This window comes from Triticum aestivum, chromosome 1B, assembly GCF_018294505.1.
Source record: "Triticum aestivum cultivar Chinese Spring chromosome 1B, IWGSC CS RefSeq v2.1, whole genome shotgun sequence".
Lineage (NCBI taxonomy): Eukaryota > Viridiplantae > Streptophyta > Magnoliopsida > Poales > Poaceae > Triticum > Triticum aestivum.
In genome coordinates, this window is record NC_057795.1 from 508,772,015 (window position 1) to 508,778,768 (window position 6,754).

A 6,754-nucleotide genomic window follows, 5' to 3' on the forward strand; every position below is an offset into this window, starting at 1 on the left:
GTGGGTTGTCTCATTGCAGCCGTCCTCAGGAACTGAGTCCTGTGTTTGTGATCCATGATTCAGCTACTACCACGCATTGGGCCCGAAACCAATGGACCCTCTCGGCTTCTTGATCACCCTTGTCCTCTGTCCAGGAGTTGCAAGTAGTTTCTGGTGTTTGTAGTATGCTGGAGGCCGTGGACAACGCTGACCGGAGGGGTGGGCTGTGATGCGGTAGGCATGTGGCACAGTGTACCGGGCGCCCGTTTGGTGTCTCGGGAACCCTTTTCACATCGTTTGGGGCTGTGAGCGAAACTCCGGCCGGATCTCCTCATGGATGGAACCCGAATAGGCGATAAACCTGGACTAGAGACTCGAGTGTTTAGGCAGGCCGTGGCCGACACCCACGTTGGGCTTCCGCTTGAAGGTTGCCGAGTACATGTCGTGTAAACGGCGGTAAGTGGTGAGAGCGTGTGTGAAGAAGTACACCCCTGCAGGGTTAATATGATCTATTCGAATAGCCGTGTCCGCGGAAAAGGACTTCTGGGTTGCTTATATCAGTTCATAGACAAGTGAAAGTGGATACCCTAAAATACGCAAGATAAGCGTGAGTGCTATGGATGGCGTTCTCGTAGGGAGACGGGAGCGGATCCATAGTGGTGTATTGATATGGTGAATATGTGGACTCGTGTGCGCCACCTCAAAAGAGTTACTTGCAGTCGTAGTTTAGGTTAGCCACCGAGTCAAAGCTGGCTTGCTGCAGTTAAACCCCACCATCCCTTTGCTGATAAAGATGCATATGTAGTTAGTTCTGATGTAAGTCTTGCTGGGTACATTTGTACTCAAGTTTGCCTATTTTATGTTTTTGCAGAGAGACTTCAGTCTCACTAGTAGTTCCACGTGGACTTCGATGTTTAGCTTGTTACCTCAGCTACGATCTTGTGCCCTAGGCAGGATCGGGTAGATAGTCAGGCTTCTCAGCCTTTTTCATTTATAGTTGTCTGTACTCAGACATGATAGCTTCCGTTTGTGCTTTGACTTGTATGCTCTGATTGTTGGGTCATGAGACCCATGTTTGTAATATCTCGCTCCTCGGAGCCTAATGAATAAATACTTGAGTTGTAGAGTCATGTTGTGATGCCATGTTGTATTTGCACATATCGAGCATATTGTGTGTATGTTATTGAAATGCTTGGTATGTGTGGGATCTGACTATCTAGTTGTTTACCTTTAGTAGCCTCTCTTACCGGGAAATGTCTCCTAGTGTTTCCACCGAGCCATGGTAGCTTGCTACTGCTCCGGAACACTTAGGCTGGCCGGCATGTGTCCTTCTTCGTTCCTGTGTCTGTCCCTTCAGGGAAATGTCACGCGATGAATACCGGAGTCCTGTTAGCCCGCTACAGCCCGGTTCACCGGAGTCCTGCTAGCCCAGTGCTACAGCCTGGATTCACTCGCTGATGACCGACACGTTCGATGCTGGGTCATGGATGCCTGTCCCTGTAAGTTTGTGCCACTTTGGGTTTACGACTAGCCATGTCAGCCCGGGCTCCTTATCATATAGATGCTAGCGACACTGTCATATACGTGTGCCAAAAGGCGCAAACGGTCCCGGGTAAAGGTAGGGCGACACCCGTGGGAATACCGTGCGTGAGGCCGCAAAGTGATATGAGGTGTTACATGCTAGATCGATGTGGCATTGAGTCGGGGTCCTGACAGCGTTGGTATCAGAGCTTGACTGCATGTAGGATTACCAAGCCAAACTAGTCGAAGTTGAGTCTATAAATTCTTTAGTTATGTAAGGGAATTGATTGTGGGTTGGAACGTAAGGCTCTTTTACTCCTTGTACCTCATGGCCTTCTGATCTGAGTCATCCTCTTCTCTTCTACGGGGGTTAAGAACTAGGCTTCTCATCTAACTATTAGGATGACGTGTTACTAATCCATAGACTTTTAAGATTATTGGTTTCAAACCCCAGTTCAGTTCCTACTATTTCTGTATGATAACTGTTGATCTCGGAACCTTGCTATTGTGATGTCGAGTGGTTATGCCACCATTTTTGCAGGATGTCTCAAATCTTTTTGAGCATTTACAGCCGTTATGCTGTCCGAGTCATCCCAGGTTTCTAAATAGTCCGATGCATTTGCAAATCCCTTCCTTCTGTTTCCGATGTGCCTTTGGTCAGATTAATCACACAAATCAGTGAGTTGAGGTACTTTATTGCCTTGACCTATATGTTGGAGCTGGTATTATGACCCTAGGTGTCTTAGGGGATCACCTAGTAATTTAGCCATGATTTGTGTCCCAGTGTGATGATTCTGGCCATCATTCTCGTAAGCATCCCGTGATGCCACTTAGTTAGTAGGCATTCTACTCCTTGGGTTTTTGAACCCGAGATTCACTCTACTTACTTCATGTTGATAGCGTTTGCTAGTTCCTTTAGGATATTAGTAACTTGCGATAGTCCTTGAAGTCCGTGGTATCATCTTCTTCCAAATACCATGAACTACTTATGGCAGAAGTTCCTCGTTGAACTGAACGATCACAACCAGAGTGCTCTTGATGAGTTCTCCATTTTATATTGCGACTCTGCCAGTCCTACCTTTCCGCATGGGTTATCCGGAAGAAATGTTGAACTTGGTTCGACATACTAATCTATGCATCCACAACTCAGAAAATCGTATGTTCCTTTGAGTTGTCCCTCTTTAGTTGTCTTCTGACCCTCGTCTATCAATTGATAGTCAAGAGTATGCGTGCGTTGGTTTATCGATGCCTATTACTCTTGTGGTCCGTCAAGCCATTCTATCGCGGAATGACTAGGAGAAACAAACTCCAGTACCTCTTCCATATCCAGGATTGGGTCAAAGAAGTTGTGCTCCACAGAACAAATTGCTAATCCAGCTTTTGTTCTGCTCTACCTTGGAGTATTACCATCTTTTATATCGGGATTATCGTAGGAATTGCACACCATCCTATGAACTCTTGGTACAGTGATACTTCTCGCCATCATTATTCATCCCTCGGTTCCGTGTTGTCGCAACCGGAATGCCGACAAGTGAATCGTGATGTGTGAATTGAATACTCCTAGCAACCTTGTTGCTTGGTATTTAATGGACAATAATTTCATTCTTAGCGTGTTGGTTTTTGAATCATCATTCTAAGGTTGATCATGCTACCTAGTCCTTTTCCTGGTGCACTCCTTGATCGATGAGTTAGGATTATTCCAAATCCCTCGCTCTTTGATCATATCATCTTGCCCTGAAAAGCAAGATTGTTCTCGAGCCTAGTAACATATCGGTGGTTCGTGATTTTCCGAATATCTTCTCGAAAGTATCACCAGGTAGTCACCTGACTGTTATGTTGAGCTCGTGATCAAGTTGGTTTTCCGATAAACCACTTTTTCTCCAAGAATCTGTGTTAGATACCCCTGAGCTAGTTGGTTAAGCTAGACAACAACTTGGAGAGTTGGAAGCTAAAAGCTTGCCTGACTTAGTTTGTTCCAAAGGGATATTCTTGTGTAGTGTGTGTTGAAGAAAGATGATATCTTCATCGATTGGTCCCCGTGATCAGTTGCTGGACCTATTGTCTTATCAATCCTTTGATTTGAGTGTGGGCTATCGTCAAATCAAATCAGTACCAACGATATTCGTAATGTTGTCTTACTCGTGGTTGATCCCTTGAGCATACACCATTATATCTTTTGGGTCTGACCAATGCTATCACTTGTTCACTCAACTATGGAATTCCTTTTAAAAGGAAACCCAGATGAATTGTTGTTGATCCCATTCACAACATGCTTATCTCCTCCATGATCTTGTTGGACAACAAGTTAGTGTTGGAAACTTCTGAAAGCATTTCTTCATGCTAACTCATGAAGTATGTGTTTGATGAAAGGAGTGACTTCCTCTTATACACGTGCATTTGGTGAAAGTTGCCGCCGTGAATTTGAGAAAGTTAGTTTTGCTTCCTCTGGAATCATCCCAAGTCAGTCATGCATATGTGCAAAGTATTCTATGGTTTGGAGACTTGCAACCTTCATTCCATATGTGTTCCGAGCACACCAAGCCACTGATTGATTTGTTCAAGGAGAAGAAGTTCCTTCTTAAGAGCATGCCTTATGCAAGGATTTTGATATCCTCGTTGATGGTTCCCCACCTGAACTTGGTAGTGTTTTATTATAAGACTACCACGTGGTCATGTTTGCATGGGACGCGTGTTCACATGTTGGTAGCAGAACCAGCTCATGTTTTGGAGCTTACTATCGTAGTTCATTCCCCGAGAATCTCGCAACGTTGTCTCGTCGAATTGTGTTGCAAACTTTCATTTGTCTTCCTAGACTCGATGAGTCTAGAATATCCTGACACCAACCAGATCTGAATCTCAGGCAGATATGATGGTTGGAACATTTTCCAAGAACTATAATATTGGTCCCTCGATAACCGGTAAAGTGGATGTCGTGGCCAACACACCCAACCGGAAGACCTATTATTGTGGTATATTGATTGAAGAAGTTGGCCACCTCCCCTAAGGATTTCGTAGGGTTTTACTCCAATAAGTTACTCCTTATGGATTCTTGAGCTCCCGAAGTCCGACCTTTTACTTGATGTTCTAGATATCAAACCATATCTATGAATGGGTTACACTAGCACATCAAGGAGAACATTAGAAGCGGAGTGCTAAATGTCTCTCGGTCGATCATCCAGATTTCGTCCCCTTGGCCTCGCTAAGGTGAAATCTGAGAAGGTGTTATCTCCCTTTGCATCTGCATCCTCCATCACCATTCATCATGGTAGCAAGTTGTGTTACCAGGATCCTGGACACGGATATTGGTAGAACCTTGATGATTATGGAAATGCTCAAGTTCTTGAGAGCACGCACAAGCGCTAGGTGTTATCATCGACACTAACTGGGATTCCTCTCAGTTTCCTCGGCAATGCTATGACCTTTTCAAACAGTGAATTCACTCTCTATTGTTGGGTTCTTCCCCAGTTACCAGAATCATTCCCAGCATTTGCATTCTGTTCCCAGCTTGCACCGCCATTGTGCCATTCTACCATGGGTCTCTTCCATTTCCGGTGATAAGCAAATTCATCCATTACGTTGTCTTCAACAAGGTAATCCACATCATCCAAGTCCGAGTATGCCATTCTACCGACCCCCTCCAAATGATCGCTTGTGATTGCCTTAGGCTGGTATAAAGAGTTTCAATGATCTTTGAATCAAAGGTAATTCTTTTGCCACTTAAGGGGATATATCTATGAGTCACCTTCCCAAAGGTGCATCGTTATGGTATCATGGCAATTCAACTCCTCGCTACGTTGACAACCGGTCACCACATTCTTAAGTCTAAAATTGTTGTCTACCTAGTGAACCTTTATCATCTGCTTCACTCCATTCCTATGGATGTATGCTTCATCTCTCAGCTCGAGAGATGTTGCTATGTCTCATTCCGTGAGTTAATCCTGAGTTGATCGACCTTCGAGAAGAATGATTCTTTTAGGGTCTTTCCTTTCCTCTCGTTGTCATGTTAGTTGGAGTTCTCAAGGCAAGACTTCGAGACAATGATGGTGAACGAATCAACGTTCAATTGAAGTGCAACCTGGATCGTGAAGATTGTACTAGTTTGCGTTCCCCCTTCACCTTACCCTACGCTTGAATCTCGGGACGAGATTTTTGTTTAGTGGGGGTGAGCTTTCACAGCCCCAGATCAGCCCTTGTTTGTTTTTGCTTTAGCATCCATGCACCATGTTTAAATTTTATGAAATTTGAAATGGGGATGACCAAGCCCTAGCACCAAAGCATTGCAAATAGATTCAACTTCAAAATATTTTCAAAGAACCCAAATTGGTTTGCAAAAATGTTCATGATTACTGGAAAAGGGTGAAAACCATATCCAGAGATGATGGATATTTTTCCAAGACATATTTGGATTTTTGATTAAACCATATTGTATTTGAATTGGGGCATTTAAATACTGTTAATATTTTTAAATGCTCCAACTATTCTGAAAATAGTTGAGGGCCTCTGTAATAATTCAGTTAAGGTCCACAATTATTCTCAGGATTTATAAAAAATGATTTAGTGTCTAAAACTAAATCAAAACAAACTACAGAAAATAGAAATAGAAAAGAGGATATAAAAGAAAGGGAGAGAAGGCCACCAGGCCACCTACCTAACTTACCTGGCGCCCACTTACCTGGCCCAGCACGGCCCAGCCCATCTCCACTCCCCCTGTCGTCTTCCTCCTCGCCAGAAGGACCAAGGCGTGGCGCGCGCCCGAGAGGCCTCGGCCACCTCCTGCTTCCCCTGGCCACCTCCTGCTTCCTCCTCGACGCCCCGGTGACGCCACGCACTCCCCCTCGCCCCTGCACCTCTCCTCTCTCGCCCTGGACCCCATCCCCTCCTCTGGCTCTCTCTTTCCCTCTCTTCCCTATGATCCCCGAGCGCAGCCGTCGCCGCCGTTTGCCATAGCCGCAGCCACCAGCCCTCCCTAGCCCCTCCGCCAGTTCCAGAAGCTCCGCCGCTGACCTCTACACCGTCCCCGCCAAGCCACACGAGCGGACGCGCCCTGCAGCGGCTTCCCCGACCTCTTCTTCAAGCTTCGGCCGCCGAGATCGCCGGCGACCGTGTGCCCTCCCTGACGCCTCCCCGAGCTCCCCGAGGCCACCGTCGCAACCCCTGTGAGCCTCCGGTCGATTCCCCTCTTCTCCCCGCATCGATTTCGCGCCCTAGCCACAGATGCACATAGCCGAGTTGTGCTCGCCGCCGGCGAAGTTGT